Below are 22,247 nucleotides of genomic sequence, written 5' to 3'. Positions count from 1 at the left end.
ACACCATTTGTTTTAGAATATATATAAATTAATTTATATGCTAATATATTCATTAAATTATTAAACATTAGAATACTAACAGTTAATCTGAAAACAGTAATAATGTGAGACTATATTTTTTTAACATTCCTTTTTACATTTTAATGGAAATTTCAAAATCATACACAGTTACTGTATCACATTACTTCCTGTAATAAATTATGATACTCTCCACAGAATGTGATAGTTCTCTGAATTTACCTGTCTGTCATTTCTGATGTTAAATCTAAGCTGACAAGACAAGATTTGAACTCTTCGAGTCAACGTCCTGATCTAGTCTTGTCAAAGTGGTTGAGCAAGTCGACACTCATTCAGCTGTTCTTGTGTGATTCCTTTAGAATCTCGGGTGAGGATCTGAAGCAGAAAAATGGTATACAATTATGTCTTTCATATAACAAAGTGTGTTACCAGTTAATACTATTAACCAAGTTTTGATATTTTGCTTCTAGAGTGCAGGGTTCAATGGATGGAACCTCCTTACTGCTATCAGAATGTAACATTCTGATAGCTTTGTGGTGTTTTTGGTAACAAAGATCATTTGTTCCTCATAAATTCTGAGTTACACTTACTTCATTAAACTGATTTTTGGTCTACAACTTTAAGAGTGCTTGGCCTTAAATGTCTGCTACAATTTAGTCCATCATTATGAAATATCTTAGTGATAGACCTTCTAAACTTACATTTTCATAATTAAGTTTTTTCCGTTAACAAATTTAATACAAAATTCATTCAGTTCTGTTTAAAATCCAACAGTATTCTTGGTACAGATTACAACTTGAAAACTTTACAAGTATCATAAATGTTCACATCCTTATTTTGATTCCTTGATATGTTTGGAGTGAAAGTAAATAACTTTAGCATATTGGTTTTACCACATGTTAATTTAAGCTCTGATTATGGATAGTGAAAACTGGTTATGAAACAGTGGGGTGTGTGATATGATGTAACATTACTAGTTAAGATATATTACTTTAAGTTAAAGATACAACTATCTTGGATATTACTGTTACTAAACTTTCGTTAGGCTTACAATTTTTTAATATTATTGTCCAACTTGTTAATAAATAATTAAATAGTTGTAGAGAAAAGTGCTAAATGAACTGACACAAACGTCAACAATGATATTTAAGTAATGTTGCTAGGAAGACCTGTGATATTTTAAAATAACTCCAACATCCCATGAGGTAGTATGATGAAAAAACAAAACAAAATGTGACTTAGAAGCTTAGGATGGAACAGAAATACTGTGGTCAAAGTGAACTTTGAGATCTTCATGTATACTCGTATGTTACAGGAATAAAACTTCAGAGTTTAATTCTCACCTGGTTCTCAATTTCATTTGTTGTCACGATGAATGGACGTCAGCAGCTGTTCCCAACCTACTCTTAACGTCTGTTAGAAACAAAATTAACAGTTAGACTATTTGAAAAGGTGTAATGTATGATAGAGACTAAAGAAACATGAAATACAGCAGAATAAAACAGTTAGAAGCATCAATTAAATTTACAAAGCCAGTTATACATGTATAGTCATTACAGCAGCTCACAGGAAGGGAACTGTTGAGAGAATGAGTTGTCACAGTTTATTTTTAAGTGTAATCTCCCTACCTCCATACTGTACTGAGTGTAGCGATTTTCATAAATCATGGCTTAATGCACTCCTGTAAAGAAAGCAGGACAGAGTTATGATTAAATACAAATATAAATCATGACAAGTTCAGCTCGAAAACATAAAACTCAATGACAAGAGACTATTACGTTGTTTGACATATTTTAAAGTGGAAGAAAGAAAATTCTTTACAAAATAATGAACACGATGTATTACAAAATTCAGTTTCTATATGAAAAGGTAGAATGGAACTTCTCCTGTAAATTAAGTCAAAATGAAAAGTGAATGTCTTCCTGTATCTATAATTATCATTTATTTTATTTAAACAACTACCATGTTAAACTGGTTTAAAAAAAGAACTTAATATCACCTGGTTGAACTTCTCAAGTTCATCAATGTGTGAACGGTATTGTACTACACTCTGTTCCATCTGTTTAAGTTTGTTCAGCTGATCTTCTGAGTGTACCTTGCATACCCATTCCAGCTGCTAAAACAGCGTCAATCTGTGTTCTATCCAGGTCCAACATCGTTCAGCCCTCGGCAAACTTGCGTCGCAAACGGTCGTTAGCTAAGTTCAAATTAAGGAACCAAAGTAATAGCAAAGGTTTCATTTGTACAGTACAAAGATGGAAAACCATGGATGCATATGCATATGCACTGGCAAATGCGGCAATTTAGATGCTCCCAGTGTGTAGTGACATAAGACAATTTACACTGAAACTAATTGTAACTGTTTTCTGAACGTAATCAATGCTAACATTATTGTGAATAACTAACTTTGGGTTTAGCCTTTACCGACATTAAAACACACTCATAATCTATGAGGACTGAAACAACTATACTTATAAATAATTTCATAAAGTTCGAAATTATATTACAGATGACATCAGGTATTTTGTAGATAAAAGTATTATTGAAATTACAGATGACATCCAGTACTTTGTAGATAGAAGTATTATTGGATATTTAACAGTTGTGTAAATAAAACTAAGTGTAGTGGGTGAATAAATGAAATGATAGATATTAAAGAATGAAAGTTCTAAGCTAACACGTGACATGTACACGTTTAATCATCAGAAATGATAAACAACGCTGAAGTCAACAAAAATCTTGTATGTAACAGAGCTTTTATCTATGCTCAGGTATGAAACATTAGGTATTATTATTTATCTTTTTAAATCTGGAACCTGTCACCATGATATATTAGAAACAGCCAGTGACGTAAGGTATATCCAAGCTCATCAGGAGCCTAAATCATAACTACAATTATAGAGAAATGAATGTAGGGGGGGTATTTTCTTGTAGCTATGCCACTGATAACAGCAAATGTATAGGTAATATTTTATACGTCACTTATTTATGTAAGCTATAATTGTAGCACTCTGAAGAATTAAGTAACATCTTTTGGTCCACTGTGTATGTAAGATATGGTTATTCATTTCATTTATGGTGTCATTCAGCCTTTCAAGACGTAATTAATCGTAACACAAAAGGATACATTGTTGACGCATCATCTCCGTCTGGAGGGCTTGGTCTCGTTGGGGACTAGAAAGCTGTTTAACTTCTCCCCATTTATTGGTAATCGTCTGGAATAACAGTGAAATTTTAAAATGATTAGAAACTTTTTTGAAATTCTTAATATTTATAAAAAAAACGTATGTCAAAAGGGCCCATTAAAGAAACTGAGTGTGTGTTTAACTTTCCAAAACTTTCTTATTAGAATAATCAATTAATTGCATGTTTAGGATACAATACTGCAGGAAAAAAAAGATGGTAAGTTTTTTTTTAAATATTTGTGCAGAATCTAACTCGAGACTATTTGCTATCTGTAATTTTGAAGTGACAGACTAGAGCAATGCTTTAAATCTTTCTGAACCTCAAGACTCACTATGGTTTGATGACTTGTTAGTTTAGGACAATGTAATAACCTGTCCTGACTTAGGTGACCCATACCTTCATATCAACTTTTGAATTGCTGGACTAGGGTAAGATTGTTATTAGTCGACAGCACCCACTGCTGATTCTTAGGCTGCTTTGGGGTTTGACTGTAACTCTTATGATGCACACAAGCTCCTCAGGTGCAGCCTTAATTTTTTGTAAAAACAGAACAAAATGGCAGACCCATGGATCTACAGTTCAGGCAAGCTAACTACTGGGCCACACCCATACAAAAAGTAATTTAATAAAATATGAATATTTCTGGTTAATTATAATATTATTTACAAGCAACATGGAACTTTTCAATTATTTTATTCCATATCAGCATTTCATGCAAGATAAATTGGAAGTTATTTAATTGGTTACTTACGGTTGAAGTGATGGTTGTGTATGGGTTCTCGATGCCACCTGGGATTTGATATTGTGTAGCAATGGTCTGAACCTCCTGTGTCAAGGCAATGATAACCTTGTGTTCCTTATCAGCTTCACCGAGTGTTTGTTTAAACTGTTCGTGAGCGCGGTTAAAGCCTACAATTATAAGAGGCAAAGTTATCTAAATGGTTCTTACTCTAACATGAGGTAAATAATTCTTTTAGGCTTAAGAATGATTTAGCTTAAATGACAACTGAGCACGTGTTGGATTAAAAATAATCAGACACAGTTAAAGAAACCAAACAGCCCAAAAACTCTTGAAGGGAGGGGGGCCATCATCCTTGATTACTCAGTAAATATTCCTATAATTCATTCAGTGGTACTTTTAGGGTTTTTTTATTGGGGGAAGAAGCAGAAAAATTACTTCCTTTTCTTCGTCGGTGAATATCATGATCTGGGTAATTTTAAAATAGATTATTTCTCATGTTGGGGAAGCAGAGCTCTCCAAAGGAGTGGGACTGCCCCGATTCTCTGGTCATTGGATAAGTTCGAATAGTTTGACAAAATATGATGTTAGTGAAAAAAAGGATAACATTTACAACAAGCTTTCAGTGTTGCATTGATCATGGTTCTTAATAGTATACTATAAGTTAACAGGTTAAAAATGTGTGCTTGTGTGTTAATATTTTAACAATTTTTAACTATAAAGATAAAACACAAAATTTTGTTAAAGCTTCTGTAACATTGTAGTATAATGCAAAAGTGATACATTGAGGAACTCATTTAAGACTAACTTTGATATTTTCCTCAAAATATTTTGATACTTTAATGGTGAACTAACTGATTAAAGTTACAATTGAAATTTGAACAGTAAAATCTTTATTTATATATGACACTTAGAAGTGAAATAACAGTAAATAAAACTTACATAATGCAGAAATGGGTTCAAACAGTATCTGAAGCTGAAGAAGAGAGTACCCATCAAACGATGTTAACATTTTGATTATATTATACAAACTTATGTGACACAAAACAGTTTGAATTTTTACCTGAATTTCCTCCATAGTATGAACAATAAACATGTCCACCAGGTCTTCACGTGCTCCATCCAGCCAGTTGTTAAAGGGCTAGAAGAAAATTTAAAGTTCAGAAACCTACCGGTGTGACTGTAGTTCTTAATTACATGTTGCACAGTATTAACACAGATATTTATTCTCAAAGATTTTGTATGTAAACAAGTATGCTTTAACTAACTAAACAGTTTTTTCTTTGAATATTAAATATTTAAATAACTAAATCTTTCCTGTAGGGTCACTTGATAATAATAAAAGTTTATTATAACATTTACTGACCGCTGCTCGTTTAGCAAACTCCAGATGCAAATGATCGATGTTCTCCAACACACGCTCAGCCTCCTACAGGAAACAAACACAATATTAAACTGGAGTGAAAGTAGAATACTTCTAAGCTTTTTCCTATTAATAAATTAATTATTTTAAATCCAATTATAGATTAATCCAAAAAATGTTCTTTAAGAACTTTACAGATAAAAGGTACAAGTGCAAAATTTGCTTCAACAAAGATTTTGAAAACAGTTTTATAAACAATTCCCATTTTAAAATTTTTGTGATATCCAAATATAACAACTTAGTTTGTTGATGCACACTTCAATACTTACAATAGATGTTACCAACAGTATACACAACATCCTTCATTATTTTCACGTGTACAAGTACTAAACAGTTTGATTTATTCACAGTTATTTCAATATGTATATCAAATCAATGCTTACAACAATATAGTAAATAATTATGTTACTTTCAATTTTGCACATGTGCTACACCTAACTGAAGAAATTTTTAAAAACTACACAGAATGTTTTAAATTCAGAAATAGACATGTCAGAAACCACCTCTAGTGCAGTGCGACGTTTCTGGGTCAGAGTTCCGAGTCTATCCCACTGATCACATAATTCTGGCAGCGAGAGTTAATGTTAGCTACATCATGGTAGTTCAGAGCACTGCAAGTCAAGATGAGGATTTTAATTAATAACGTTATATATACAGACACCAATAAACATTAAGTACTTTACACACACATACATCAGTGTTTAACTAGGCCTAAAGGGGCCTGGAGTAAAACCTTTCTATCCCACTGATCACATATTCTCTGGCAGCGAGAGTTAATGTTAGCTACATCATGGTAGTTCAGAGCACTGCAAGTCAAGATGAGGATTTTTAATTAATAACGTTATATATACAGACACCAATAAACATTAAGTACTTTACACACACATACATCAGTGTTTAACTAGGCCTAAAGGGGCCTGGAGTAAAACCTTTCTATCCCACTGATCACATATTCTCTGGCAGCCAGAGTTAATGTTAGCTACATCATGGTAGTTCAGAGCACTGCAAGTCAAGATGAGAATTTTAATTAATAACGTTATATATACAGACACCAATAAACATTAAGTACTTTACACACACATACATCAGTGTTTAACTAGGCCTAAAGGGGCCTGGAGTAAAACCTTTCTATCCCACTGATCACATATTCTCTGGCAGCGAGAGTTAATGTTAGCTACATCATGGTAGTTCAGAGCACTGCAAGTCAAGATGAGGATTTTTAATTAATAACATTATATATACAGACACCAATAAACATTAAGTACTTTACACACACACATACATCAGTGTTTAACTAGGCCTAAAGGGGCCTGGAGTAAAACCTTTCTATCCCACTGATCACATATTCTCTGGCAGCAGAGTTAATGTTAGCTACATCATGGTAGTTCAGAGCACTGCAAGTCAAGATGAGGATTTTAATTAATAACGTTATATATACAGACACCAATAAACATTAAGTACTTTTACACACATACATCAGTGTTTAACTAGGCCTAAAGGGGCCTGGAGTAAAACCTTTCTATCCCACTGATCACATATTCTCTGGCAGCGAGAGTTAATGTTAGCTACATCATGGTAGTTCAGAGCACTGCAAGTCAAGATGAGGATTTTAATTAATAACGTTATATATACAGACACCAATAAACATTAAGTACTTTACACACACATACATCAGTGTTTAACTAGGCCTAAAGGGGCCTGGAGTAAAACCTTTCTATCCCACTGATCACATATTCTCTGGCAGCGAGAGTTAATGTTAGCTACATCATGGTAGTTCAGAGCACTGCAAGTCAAGATGAGGATTTTAATTAATAACATTATATATACAGACACCAATAAACATTAAGTACTTTACACACACATACATCAGTGTTTAACTAGGCCTAAAGGGGCCTGGAGTAAAACCTTTCTATCCCACTGATCACATATTCTCTAGCAGCGAGAGTTAATGTTAGCTACATCATGGTAGTTCAGAGCACTGCAAGTCAAGATGAGGATTTTTAATTAATAACGTTATATATACAGACACCAATAAACATTAAGTACTTTACACACACATACATCAGTGTTTAACTAGGCCTAAAGGGGCCTGGAGTAAAACCTTTTCTATCCCACTGATCACATATTCTCTGGCAGCGAGAGTTAATGTTAGCTACATCATGGTAGTTCAGAGCACTGCAAGTCAAGATGAGGATTTTAATTAATGACATTATATATACAGACACCAATAAACATTAAGTACTTTACACACACATACATCAGTGTTTAACTAGGCCTAAAGGGCCTGGAGTAAAACCTTCTATCCCACTGATCACATATTCTCTGGCAGCGAGAGTTAATGTTAGCTACATCATGGTAGTTCAGAGCACTGCAAGTCAAGATGAGGATTTTTAATTAATAACATTATATATACAGACACCAATAAACATTAAGTACTTTACACACACATACATCAGTGTTTAACTAGGCCTAAAGGGGCCTGGAGTAAAACCTTTCTATCCCACTGATCACATATTCTCTGGCAGCGAGAGTTAATGTTAGCTACATCATGGTAGTTCAGAGCACTGCAAGTCAAGATGAGGATTTTTAATTAATAACGTTATATATACAGACACCAATAAACATTAAGTACTTTACACACACATACATCAGTGTTTAACTAGGCCTAAAGGGGCCTGGAGTAAAACCTTTCTATCCCACTGATCACATATTCTCTGGCAGCAGAGTTAATGTTAGCTACATCATGGTAGTTCAGAGCACTGCAAGTCAAGATGAGGATTTTAATTAATGACATTATATATACAGACACCAATAAACATTAAGTACTTTACACACACATACATCAGTGTTTAACTAGGCCTAAAGGGGCCTGGAGTAAAACCTTTCTATCCCACTGATCACATATTCTCTGGCAGCTTAGAGTTAATGTTAGCTACATCATGGTAGTTCAGAGCACTGCAAGTCAAGATGAGGATTTTTAATTAATGACATTATATATACAGACACCAATAAACATTAAGTACTTTACACACACATACATCAGTGTTTAACTAGGCCTAAAGGGGCCTGGAGTAAAACCTTTCTATCCCACTGATCACATATTCTCTGGCAGCGAGTTAATGTTAGCTACATCATGGTAGTTCAGAGCACTGCAAGTCAAGATGAGGATTTTTAATTAATAACATATATATACAGACACCAATAAACATTAAGTACTTTACACACACATACATCAGTGTTTAACTAGGCCTAAAGGGGCCTGGAGTAAAATCTTTCTATCCCACTGATCACATATTCTCTGGCAGCTGAGAGTTAATGTTAGCTACATCATGGTAGTTCAGAGCACTGCAAGTCAAGATGAGGATTTTAATTAATAACATTATATATACAGACACCAATAAACATTAAGTACTTTACACACACATACATCAGTGTTTAACTAGGCCTAAAGGGGCCTGAGTAAAACCTTTCTATCCCACTGATCACATATTCTCTGGCAGCTGTAGAGTTAATGTTAGCTACATCATGGTAGTTCAGAGCACTGCAAGTCAAGATGAGGATTTTAATTAATGACATTATATATACAGACACCAATAAACATTAAGTACTTTTACACACACATACATCAGTGTTTAACTAGGCCTAAAGGGGCCTGGAGTAAAACCTTTCTATCCCACTGATCACATATTCTCTGGCAGCGAGAGTTAATGTTAGCTACATCATGGTAGTTCAGAGCACTGCAAGTCAAGATGAGGATTTTAATTAATGACATTATATATACAGACACCAATAAACATTAAGTACTTTTACACACACATACATCAGTGTTTAACTAGGCCTAAAGGGGCCTGGAGTAAAACCTTTCTATCCCACTGATCACATATTCTCTGGCAGCTAGAGTTAATGTTAGCTACATCATGGTAGTTCAGAGCACTGCAAGTCAAGATGAGGATTTTAATTAATAACGTTATATATACAGACACCAATAAACATTAAGTACTTTACACACATACATCAGTGTTTAACTAGGCCTAAAGGGGCCTGGAGTAAAAACCTTTCTATCCCACTGATCACATATTCTCTGGCAGCTAGAGTTAATGTTAGCTACATCATGGTAGTTCAGAGCACTGCAAGTCAAGATGAGGATTTTAATTAATAACGTTATATATACAGACACCAATAAGCATTAAGTACTTTACACACACACATACATCAGTGTTTAACTAGGCCTAAAGGGGCCTGGAGTAAAACCTTTGCTGCCTCCTGCTCCATTTAAACTGTTCTTCAGAATACTTCTTTGTTAATTCCAATATTTAGATACAAATCTTAAGATCCACTAACAGACAGACAAATGCACTGTCCATACTCTGCTATATATTACATTACATACAGAGACATACACCACAAACATTATGTACATAAATACAACCACCCTAAGGAGAAAAAATTCAGTAGTCCCATGCTTCCAAAATAATTTGGTTGTGCTGTGTTTTAAGACAATTACAGAAATTTGACAAAACCACTCATACAGTCAGTCAACTGAATAAAGCTTCTGTGTGCTATATTCTGAAGATAACAGGGTGAGAGGTCACAACTTTAATACTTGGAAAGTGATAGGTCAGGTTCCAGTTCAGATAGATTTGTTGTTGTTGTTTTTTTTAACAGAGTGACTGATTTATACAATTAGTTTATTAAATAGTAAAGGGTTGGTATAAACTGTTTACTTTTGTCATACATGAATAGGCAAGGACAGCCTCGAAGGACCAAATGAAAAAAACATCACCATGTTAACATTATACCATTATATACCTTCTTCAGAAATATCACATGGATAGAACCCATTAACAAGTTGAGACTTACTTCAGTTCCTGAGCAATAGCAGCTATCTGTTCCACACGATCTTGGTGAGCAGCCAAATCACTTTCAAATGCTTCATGCTTTTTCTTGAGGGCCTGAAAATTTGAAAACACATGAGACCTAAGTTTGGAATCGCACTTGCATCATAGTATGTTTGGGAACTTTAATGGACTGCAACTGCCTGTTGAAAGGAAAGTAGACAATGTTTCAGTGTTCATACTGAGGCCTGAAAAGGCCTTGATATAGAAACGATATTTAATTTCTTTTCTTTTTTTTTTTTTAAACAGGCTGTTACAGTTTGTTAATATTCTAAAACCCACCATATGTACTCTGCCTAAAGTTTCATATCATAGTATACCCATTATTTAGTCACTATGGTCACACCTACAGGGTTGTTGTAATGCAAATGTAATTTATTTAACCATGTTACAAATGGTAATTAGTAGGCCTACTTGTTTACATGCTTTAATGCCACTTCTGGGGAATCCTTGTAAAAGTGTCTTATGAAATACCTGGCTTCTCTAAGGGTTTGGGTGAAAAATTTACCTAAGTGCAAATCTTGGGGCTGACAAGATTCCCTTTGTACTACTTAGAAGTTGGCGAGTCCAGCAGTTCAGGAGAAGATACATGACACATTATACACAAACAGACACTGAGTTTCATGTTGTTATGTTATAAGCAAACCCGTTTTAGCCGATATAGCCCACAGTTATGTGACCACTATAATGCAAATTTAATGTTTTCCAAGTCACAAACAGTAATTAGTAGGCCTACTTATGTGCCCTAATATAAATCAATGCCAAATTTGGGATCCACTTTCAAGGAATCCCCCTAAAAGCTTATTCAGAAAATCCCTAGGTTCCCTAAGGGGTGAGTTATAAACTTTACCTTTGTTGAAACCTCAAGACCAAGACAATTCGTTTGGTACCACTTAGAAGTCAGTACAACCAGTAGTTTAGGAGGAATTATGTGAATGTTGTTATATTAATATGTTTTGGCTGGCAAATAAAAATGATATGAATACAAATACGTGTAAATCTGGCACTTTTGTTTTTACTGAATATAAAATATATTAACAAAATAAAATATAGTCAGAAAAATTTCACAAAAACTTTGACTTTTATACGTGGCAAACTGAGTTCATACCTTAAGTTCATAGAGCTTGCACTTCCTAAAGTCTTGACTTTGCAGCATTTCCTCTTTTCCCTTGTCCAATCTTCATGGATATCAGCTTTGTGTTTGAACTTCTGGGCAAGATGGTCGAGACGCTCCAGCCTGAGGAAATACAACATCATGATTGACTTTACTTTAATCCTATTACAGAATATCTATCTCTTTTTCTTAAGAAATCACAAGAAGTTTTTTGTTTCCTTGTTGCTAACAGAACAAAACAAAGACCACAGTGTGAGTAAATTAACATTTCAAAATGTGGAACAAATATTACTGTCTCCACCTACAAATAATACCAGGCAAAGAATTATTTCAGTTAAATCAAAACGTTCTTTTTGGAAGTTATATAAAATTAATTTCAGTGTGCCAACTGAAAGTGCTATGTAATCAGTTGGAGAGTGTTTAATCTTGTTTTTGTCTTAACAGTGCATTGTATAAACAAAACAGGATTAACCTCATCATTTCAGAAAGCAGCCATTCTTCAAAGCCTTTTTCAGCAGTCTCCAGTCCTTTCCATGCGTTGGCAATGTCCTAATGATCATAAGAAAAGGTTGTTAGTTAACAGATATTTCAAAAGGAGTTACCACATGAATTACATATGAAAAGGGAAAACAACAACAAAAGAATTTGTTTATCCTTTTAGGGTTTTTTGTAGTGCAACATTATATAATTGATTATCTCCATTCCATCCACTATGGAAATCAAACTCTGAATATTAGCATTGAAAGTCCATGAATTTACAGCTGACCCACTGGAAAACAACACAAAAAAACTGTTAAGAAAGAAAGTACAAACAAATATTTATTCACAATTTTACTTAATGAAAAGGAATATTTATATTATTGTCTTAATTAGAAGGTTTTCGTTTTCTCTGTTAAAAAAACAACTGATTTTACATTTCATGTATCCAGATTTGTAAACCTTTTCACAAGCAAACTTTCTTAATACTTCAGCTTAAAACCACTTATAATGTTTCCAATATCACTTTTGTTATTGACCCTCCCGAGACCATCTGCCCTCCTCAATATTACTGACTGTCACAGACACCACCTGCTCTCCTCAATATTACTTTTATGTTACTGACCCTCAAGGAGACAATCTGCCCTCCTCAATGTTACTGACCCTCACGGAGACCATCTGCCCTCCTCAATATTACTGATCCTCATGAAAACCATCTGCCCTCCTCAATATTACCGACCCTTACGGAGACCATCTGCACTCATCAATATTACTGACCCTCATGGAGACCATCTGTCCTTCTCAATGTTACTGACCCTTAAGGAGACCATCTGCCTTCCTCAATGTTACTGACCCTTACGGAGACCATCTGCTCTCCTCAATATTACTTTTATGTTACTGACCCTTAAGGAGACCATCTGCCCTCCTCAATATTACCGACCCTTACGGAGACCATCTGCCCTCATCAATATTACTGACCCTCATGGAGACCATCTGTCCTTCTCAATGTTACTGACCCTTAAGGAGACCATCTGCCTTCCTCAATGTTACTGACCCTTACGGAGACCATCTGCTCTCCTCAATATTACTTTTATGTTACTGACCCTTAAGGAGACCATCTGCCCTCCTCAATATTACTTTTATGTTACTGACCCTTAAGGAGACCATCTGCCCTCCTCAATATTACCGACCCTTACGGAGACCATCTGTTCTCCTCAATATTACTTTTATGTTACTGACCCTCAAGGAGACCATCTGCCCTCCTTAATGTTACTTTCATGTTACTGACCCTCACAGAGACCATCTGTCCTCTGCAATATTACTTTTATGTTACTGACCCTCAAGGAGACCATCTGTCCTCCTCAATGTTACTTTTATGTTACTGACTTTACCGGAGACCATCTGCCCTCCTCAATATTACTGACCCTCACTGAAACCACGTGCCCTCCTCAATATTACCGACCCTTACAGAGACCATCTGCCCTCATCAATATTACTGACCCTCATGGGGACCACATGTCCTTCTCAATGTTACTGACCCTTAAGGAGACCATCTGCTTTCCTCAATATTACTGACTGTCACAGACACCACCTGCTCTCCTCAATATTACTTTTATGTTACTGACCCTCAAGGAGACAATCTGCCCTCCTCAATGTTACTGACCCTCACGGAGACCATCTGCCCTCCTCAATATTACTGATCCTCATGGAAACCATCTGCCCTCCTCAATATTACTGATCCTCATGGAGACCATCTGTCCCCCTCAATGTTACTGACCCTCATAAACCATCTGTCCTCCTCAATATTACTTTTATGTTATTGACCCTCACGGAAACCATCTGTCCTCCTCAATGTTACTTTGATGTTACTGACCCTCACAGAAACCATCTGTCCTTCTCAATATTACTTTTATGTTATTGACCCTTACAGAAACCATCTGTCCTCCTCAAAATTACTCTTTTTCTTACTGAGCCTTACCGAGACCATCTTTCCTTCTGATGGCAAGTATGCAGGGCGGTTGCTGAGTCGAAGCTTAGTCTGAAGCGTGTTGAAACTGGTTTCTAGCTTAGCCTTCTGCTCTACACGAGGAGGTTTGTGTGACCTTCTGTAGGTACGGAATTCATTCAGTTTTTTCAGTACTCCATTCAATGTGTTATCTGTGGTTCTGTTTTCCAACCAGGGGGGTAGTTCGTCGAATCCACTCGAGAAGCTACAATAAGTAAACACAGAATGTAAAATAAAGATAAAACTGTTGTGTTTGCAGACACATTATCTTGACCAAGAAAAGATAACTATTCACTTGTCAGCATATGGGATAAATAGAAATATATGTTTTAATTTAGTGATGAGTGACAACTAAATGTTCAATTTCAGTAATTATCACAAAATTTAAATTTTAAATACTGAAGATTGGCAGATACTGGATTAACTTGATTTATTTAACAGCCTTTTATATTTCAAAGTATTTTATATGCTAAAGATGTATGAGGTATATACAGAGAACAATTTTATGAAACACCAGCGTAATACTTAAACTGTTACTGTAAAGACTTACAGAAACAAATTTAATTCGGTATTTGAATCGCACAGGCAGATAACTAATTGTTCTATATAAAATATTCCAGATACATGCTACCCTTAGACCTATGCCCTCGTGTGTTCTAGAATTTGCATTTTGGACTATTTCACAATATAAATATCATTTCAGTTGGAAAGGGTTGTGATATAACTTCCAGTCGTAAGTAAGACTACTGTGATATTGCAATGTATCACTCACGTGTAGTCGACACTTACACCTCAACGAAAGCCACTCCATTACCAAATGCAGATTATTATTATGAAATATGGCTAACTATGTTGTATTGGTTTATGGATTATGTTTAGAGAGTATTATTAAGAAACATAATAATTTCTGATCTGTACTTTTACTTTCAGTTGGTTGTACAACAAGATTAGACAACAGTATTATATTTCAGGTATAAAATATAAAGTAGCACTGATTATAGCTTGTTTTCTATTACTTTAAAAAAAGTCATAAAGATGACAGCAATTGGTTTCTTATTTCCAAAATGACGTACACAGCTATGTTTCCATTGCTGCACAAAGGATAACAGTTCTGTCAACTTACATCACTAGCAAGACGTTCATACTCTTCCATGAGACGTTCATTCTCTTGGTTGACTTTCAGTACTTTACAGATGCGGTTTGCAGCTGTTTCGGCCTGATTAAAACCAAAGTAACAGGTACATGTGCTGAATATTACATACATTAAACTCAAAATAACAGAAAAATAAACAGAAACCTACTGGTGAGTGAAAACATTGGTGGTGCACGTTTTAAACATACAAAAACTATAACGTATGGACTTGCAGGTAAATTATCATAAAATGAAATTTTTAATAATGTTTTTAAACATGTTGAATTATTATATTTTCTAAAGTGTAATAACTTTCATAAACAAACTGTTATTGCAATATTTAATAATTTAACAAGATTTATGGGAAACCTTTGTTATAATGTAAATGTGAACACTGAAAAATTCTTCTATATTGAGTATCAATCATTACATCTAACTATTTATCTATCTATCTATATATATACATATATATTACCTGTGTAGTTCATTCACATGGTTATGAAACTGATTATTGTTCTCACCCTTTCTCATCACAAGGAAGTATGTTAGACACAACCGAAGAGTGTATGGAAATCAAAACATCTCCCAATTTCATCTGCAATGCAAGCATGCTGTTAGTAGCATCTTCTTAAAAGCAAAGGTGACAAACAATAACAAAATGTTCACTCAAGGGTCTAAAAATTTACTAACGTCTCTCTGCTGGTGTCTGTATCTCTGACAAACAATAACAAAATGTTCACTCAAGGGTCTAAAATAAAAATTCATTAACGTCTCTCTGCTGGTGTCTGTATCTCTGACAAACAATAACAAAATGTTCACTCAAGGGTCTAAAAATTCACTAATGTCTCTCTGCTGGTGTCTGTAAGTTTGTCAGTCAATAACAGTATGTTCTTTCAATGGTCTAAGAAATTCACTATTGTATCTCTGCTGTTGTTTGTAAGTTTGTCAGTTAATAACAGTATGTTCATTAAAGGACCTAGAAAATGACAATATCTGCTGGTGTCAGTAAGTTTACTAATGGAAAGATGTCAGATGAGTGCCATTGATTTTATGTATTTGAGGTAGACAAGCTAATTATTCTTACGAAGCTGTTTTAATAAGTCTGATCTAACCTTACTCATTTAATGTTAAATAGGGGTTCCTTAGATTGTGGTTAACTCTGCATGCAGAATTAAATGTACCCACAACTAATTTATGTGTGGTAATAATTAAACTTACCTTTATACACATTTATGCTTCACTTTGGGGTTTTACTGCATTACTTCTCTTTAGTATCTTTAACTACCAATTGTCTACATTTTGTTAACCATAGACAAAAGTTTTAATTAACACATGAAAAGCATACATACAACTTATGATAAAGTGAGAACATGCATGCATTTTGTCTGTGAAGTATTACAGAAGTTCTACCGTTTTTATCTGAACCAAACTGTATACAGTTCTTACATATCGAGCAAAAGGATTATTTAAAGTACCCATACGGCATTCCATTAACATATATGATATCTACTGGATTTCTGGAAGGTGTTAGAGTGGCACAAGTAATACACAATTATTAAGATAAGTACAATACTGTTGAACTCTTTAGAAAGTGTAGGAGTAACATAAAACACAGTAATTAACATGTGTACAATACCTGTTGAGCTCCTTGGAAAGCATGGTAATAACAGGAGACATATGTCATCACAGCCCTTTCATCAGGTTTAGGTGTATTCACCATATCTAGAAAACATGCCCAGTATTTTGTATGTATATATAAATATCATACTTATGGTTAGTTTTTGCATCTGTACATAAAAGTTTGTTTTATATAGATTTGGAAAACTGTGTTTAATTTGAAAACAATATTCAACATTAAGGTACGTTAAGTTCAAGCACTTCTATATATAAAAAATTAAAGTTATGTTTTTGTGACTGCACAACCAATCGAGAGTGAGTATCGAATGTTACAGAAAGTCGTGTTAAGGGCTATAGAAGGATAGTGTATCACAATTACTCCATATGTAGAAAGTAAACTTAGAATATTGTTTCACAAAAAAAACAAAAAAAAAACGTTTTGATTCATTTCTAATGTCAGGAAATTCTATTAATTAAATTCAAATAATAACCATCATGAGACCTTGATCAAAGGACACACTATTCTTCAATGTTTTTAATCTGTAACCATGCTAATATGCAAGATTACTTAGGTTCAAAGTGTAGTCATGGTAATATGAAACATGATAATTATCTTCTCATGTTTTCACCAATCTATAACCATAGTAGAGAAAACTTATCTTTTGATCAAACCATGGTGATGTAACAATACTCTTACCTTCAGCATCCAACATTCTTGGGATGTTCAGATATTTCTCAGCAATATCAAATGCCAAATTCAAGTTCTCAATGGGGTTGTCCTATGAACAGGAAAGTTTGAATATTTAATGAAACAAAAAATAATAAAATATTTGTTTCAGAACTATTTCCACCTAAGCAGTACACAACTCAATAGATATTTGATTCAAAGGCATTTTAAAACTAAAAAAATATGTTGGAATTGATGGTTAAAAAAAAGACAAAAATACAATGAATTTATATTTACAGAGCACTGTTTTGTTTTAAACATTCATGCCAAGTCAATAACAAAAATAGCAAAGCAAAATAAATAGTAATTCTAAATAAAAATTAACAAAGTAACACAAGTTTCTCATTAAAGACCTGTTTTTTTTTTTAGATTTTAAAACATCAGTTGAAAATATAGTGGTTTTCTGGTTTTGTTTCATGAAAGCAAATTTCATTAATGCAAAAATATTTTATGGACATCAGTTGCCACTGTGGTTAGTAACCTGAATGGATGGCACACAGTCCTTTCAGCAAGAATACCAAGGGTTAAATCCTGGCTCCTACCACCACTGAAGAATGACAGTTTTGTCAATTTTAATGTATAATTTAAGAAATATCTGCATTATATTAGAAAAATAACTTTCAGAATTATTAAGTACAGTTTTTGATCTTCATAGCTTTAGAAAACAAAAATTACAATACATAAACTTTTATAACTAAATACCTTAGATAGCTTTCCATAATCTAGTAGATCTGGTCGATGACGGTGAATTAGAGCACAGAAGGCTAACCCATCCTTCCAGCTAAATTCAACCAGTAAATAAGACAAACAATTTGTAAGATATCATATTTTATCAATCAAAACTTGATAGAAGAGTTTATAAAAAACCATGTATGTTTTATTCATTAATATTTCAAAACGTAATACTGGTGATTACAAAACGTGTTTTAACCAATCAACTAATCAGCAGATAATACTGATTATTACAGAATAAAGTGGACATGACTAATCAACCAATCAGAGACCTTTGTACATTATAGCTCTGCAGAAAAATTTATATTTGAATATTTCAAAAATATTCTTCTCGATCTCTAAAATTTTCACAAAGAGGTGATCAAAATCTTTTTTTTTTGTTCTCAAAATCAAATACTTATTCAAGAGTCATATGTTTTTTATGACTCTTTAAATGTACCTTCTGTTAGCATTCTTAATTATGTATGTAACAAATGTTTTTATAATAATTTAAAAATACCACTGTATGGAATGTAATTACACTTGTGAAACAAAATAGTAAAGTATCACAGATTTATTTTTTTACATAGTTAAGTATCAAAATGAAAACATTGAGTCCAAATCATATTAAAAAAAAATTATGAAAGTTTTACAAGACTTTGGTTTCATTTTTGAGAAACTGTCAAATTATGAAACTACTACTAATAATAAAATATAAAGCATATAAACAATATTAACTTAGCAGAACTCTAAGAACTTTTATAATATAGATCACATTAGAGGATTATCAAACTCGTTCACCAAAATGAAATTTTTTCATACCTGAGATGGAAATTTTGAACATTAACATTTTTTGTATGGAGCAGTTTTTCGTTGACACCAGAGAAGTAAGCCTTCTTTAGCAGTCATCTCTGAAGAAATACAAACATATAAAGAATTACATCAATTTCTCCTTAAGAGTCATCTCTTCACACAAAGAAGATGAATATGTTATATGCGTGAAGATGAATGTGATATTAAAATTCTTCCTCAAACTTTCATTATATCATTACTGTCCATTACTGATAATAACTTAATAGCACAGTTTTATTTGCAAAAAAGTTCCGTCTTAGAGCTGTCATGCCCAAAGCACTGTACTGCTCCCTGCTGAGTTTCTATAATCTTTCTTAGTGTATGAGGATTGTGGTTTCCCATTGCCTGTTTCATTCTTCAGCTGCTTGAGCTATACACAACAGCAAGCAAGATATAAAGAATGAATGGCTTTTCTTAGTGAAACTGTATCCTGTTGACCTCATTTCCAAAGACAGTTCATTCTGAGACATGTAACTGCTTTTTGACACTGACCTTTGCATTTATAGATTTTCACCTCTTACAACACACTGCAATTTAATTACCATGGCTGGAAAATAACTTGTTGCATGTCTCTTTCTGCATGCATTACCATGGTGACTAAAGTTGATCCATAGTATTAAGCACAAGGATACATTTGTCTTCAAAATTCTAAACCCTCAATCTGGACACAGCTTTATTATCTTATTGTATGAATATTTTACACTGGAGAACTGTTACAAAAGTAACAAATTTTCAGTGGCATTACACTACCTACATAATGCCAAACAATGTAGTTCTGATATATCTGTTCCACTATGATTGTATATCAGTTGTGATAGTCAGATGAGCTAATAATTTGCATATTCAAAATAATTTTAATATACAACATACAACTCTCCTTTGAAGATTATCTTGAAGTTAAATTTCTCCCTTGGAGTCCTTTCTGAATAAAAAAGTGATATAATGAAAATAAACCTTCCTTAAAGAAAAATAATTTATTCTAAGCGAGCAAAGCTAGGTGATAATTATACGTTTTTCCCATTTAGCTTTTGTTAACAAAAATCAGCTGATAATCAGCACTTTGATTTTATATTTTCAAATTATTTTATCAACTTAGCACATACTTCTCTATTGGATTATAATGGAAACATAAGTTAATACAACTTGATGTATAAACAACACGTTCAAAGTTTTTTCATACTGGAAACACTGTTTTAAAAAAAAAGTTCCTTTTAATCTCTCATTCACAGAAGTCACTACCTTAATTAGTATAAAACAGTTCCTTTGATTTATTTTTTTAATCTTTAAAACAACTACTACTCAATCACGTTTTCTTGATTATCCTGAGGTAAGATTAAATTCAGAATTATTTATACTGGAAGTTTTATCACCAGAAGTTGTTTTAGTAGAATGCTCCTGAAGAAACTGTAGAAGTGAAACGTTAGATGTCCAATTATAGAAAAATAAAAAAATTTGGTATTATAAGGTCGTTTATTAGTAGTTTTAAAACATCTTCTAAACACCAATATACACTACATAAATTATATAACGTATGTGGATGTTTCTTTTGGATTTATAAATCTGTAAATCAAATTATTCAATAAATTAAGATGTTTTAAAATAAGCTAGTAAATGACACACACTCTTCATCTTTGTCAATACATCCAAGTGTTAGGTTTTAAAAGAAAAAAATGACCATTTACCTTCCACAGAAATATCTTGAATGGCAAATCGAAGAATGATGGTCCAGATAAGACCTAAAGTCATCTTTACATTTCCATCCACAATTTCTGAAAATAGATTTTTTTTTTTAAATTTCCAAATCAAATGTAATACTTAACTTAATATTCCAGCTTGCAACATGGATATGTAGAAACACCAATCTTTATATTCTTAATTGTAAATAATTTTACAATAGCAATATTTTGATATATATATGCAGTTCAATCTATACTCATCAGGAAAACATAATTTTCACATTTAATATTACATAAAAGTAACAAAAGAAGTCCCAATAACTGGAAATAACAAAATCATACCTCATCCACCTCACACGTAAATATTTTCAGAGTTATAACATCATGTTGGGTGTTAAACAACACTGATTTTCTACTGTGTAATTTGCTTTTGAAATATATCCACAGACACCATACTTGTCAAAAAATTAATAATCAATAATATACAAAAGAATATATTTACACGTCTTTTTCAGACTAAAATTATTTTTGCTGACTGACATTTACTATTAAAAATAACGAATATCATATACTGCAAAACAAAACACATACTTTTACAAATCTAAACAACAATCTAATTAAATGTTCTTATAACCTTCATATACTTTAGCCAAACATGGACACAAATGAAATCCAAAGGATAGCAAAAATTCTCTATTTCAAGTTATTACAGATGAGTACAACATTTCCTTTGTAGGTATATCATAATTTATCGTGATTTCTGTAGTAAAACAATTATAATGTAAAAGCGTTTCACAACAAACTATACTACTTTGTTGACCATGTGTGTGAACAAAGATGTTTTAATTATTTTTAAATTTAAGCATGTTATCTTGAGAAAAACACAAAACAAACAGTATATAATTTTGTCATGATCCTAATAAAAAATATTAACTATAATTTCCAACAGCACAGAAACTCCCTTTTCCTTCCAGAATGAACAACTTTAAAAAAAACCTGAAATGTCAGATTTTACTCGCACAGGAAGTGTGTTGTTACTGAATAGCTTGTGGAAAAGTAGTGGCACTATACAGGATTATTTCTAAATTTTGACAAATTAAAATTTAGAACCTAGAAATACAAGTTTTGTTGCGGTTGTAGTCTCCATGGGAGCAATTTATTAAATTGTGAACAACAATTTTTAAAAAGGAAAAATAAATTCAGTTGCATTTTGTCTTATTTTCCATCAAGTATACTTGGAATATCTTAGCAAACTTACCCTCAGCTCCTATAGAAACAAGCTTTACACCCTTCCTTTCGATGAATTCCAAGCCTTTATTCACATTAGCAATTTTGTGGAAACGCATTTTGCCTCGATCTGGTCTAGGAAGAGTCTCCCCCGATATTACCTCCAACAATAACATAAGCTTCAGCCCATTTCGAAAATCGTCTTCAATATTTTCAATCTGGGTCCCAGCCTTCCGTAAATGTGAATTACACCATGCCGTGAAAGTCTAAATGAAGATATATTGGCATCACAAACTGTTAAATTTAAGCAACTTTCAAATATTAGCATCTCAAACAAAAAAAACGAATGTGGTTATGACCAAAATTTTCTTTCAATATACAACCCTCATTTTACCATAAAATTAAAATAAAGGGACAGATTTTGGAATATAATAAATGAAACGCTTTT

General features: G+C 33.1%; 3 pseudogenes across 2 annotated transcripts in view; all 3 read right to left on the bottom strand.

The window, feature by feature from the left end:
- Nucleotides 1-198: 198 nt before the first annotated feature.
- On the bottom strand, nt 199-1,685 carry LOC143227532 (alpha-actinin pseudogene; annotated as a pseudogene).
- Nucleotides 1,686-3,122: 1,437 nt separating this feature from the next.
- On the bottom strand, nt 3,123-4,955 carry LOC143227531 (alpha-actinin pseudogene; annotated as a pseudogene). Its single transcript, XR_013015009.1, has 3 exons — nt 4,886-4,955; nt 3,956-4,113; nt 3,123-3,233 (listed from the first exon to the last, which is right to left on the bottom strand). The product of XR_013015009.1 is annotated as an alpha-actinin pseudogene (transcript).
- A 43-nt stretch (nt 4,956-4,998) lies between these two features.
- LOC143226720 (alpha-actinin-like) overlaps nt 4,999-22,247 on the bottom strand; it is a 33,567-nt pseudogene continuing 16,318 nt past the window's right edge. The window contains exons 2-15 of the transcript XR_013014718.1: nt 21,831-22,065; nt 20,579-20,665; nt 18,867-18,955; nt 18,036-18,114; nt 17,304-17,385; nt 16,626-16,711; nt 14,981-15,073; nt 13,831-14,062; nt 11,848-11,924; nt 11,370-11,498; nt 10,227-10,318; nt 5,870-5,977; nt 5,310-5,372; nt 4,999-5,084 (exon numbers count right to left, since the gene is read on the bottom strand). The product of XR_013014718.1 is annotated as an alpha-actinin-like (transcript). The remainder of the gene's footprint in view (nt 5,085-5,309; nt 5,373-5,869; nt 5,978-10,226; nt 10,319-11,369; nt 11,499-11,847; nt 11,925-13,830; nt 14,063-14,980; nt 15,074-16,625; nt 16,712-17,303; nt 17,386-18,035; nt 18,115-18,866; nt 18,956-20,578; nt 20,666-21,830; nt 22,066-22,247) is intronic.

Source organism: Tachypleus tridentatus, chromosome 9, assembly GCF_004210375.1.
Source record: "Tachypleus tridentatus isolate NWPU-2018 chromosome 9, ASM421037v1, whole genome shotgun sequence".
NCBI lineage: Eukaryota > Metazoa > Arthropoda > Merostomata > Xiphosura > Limulidae > Tachypleus > Tachypleus tridentatus.
This window is presented reverse-complemented; position numbering and strand designations above follow the sequence as displayed.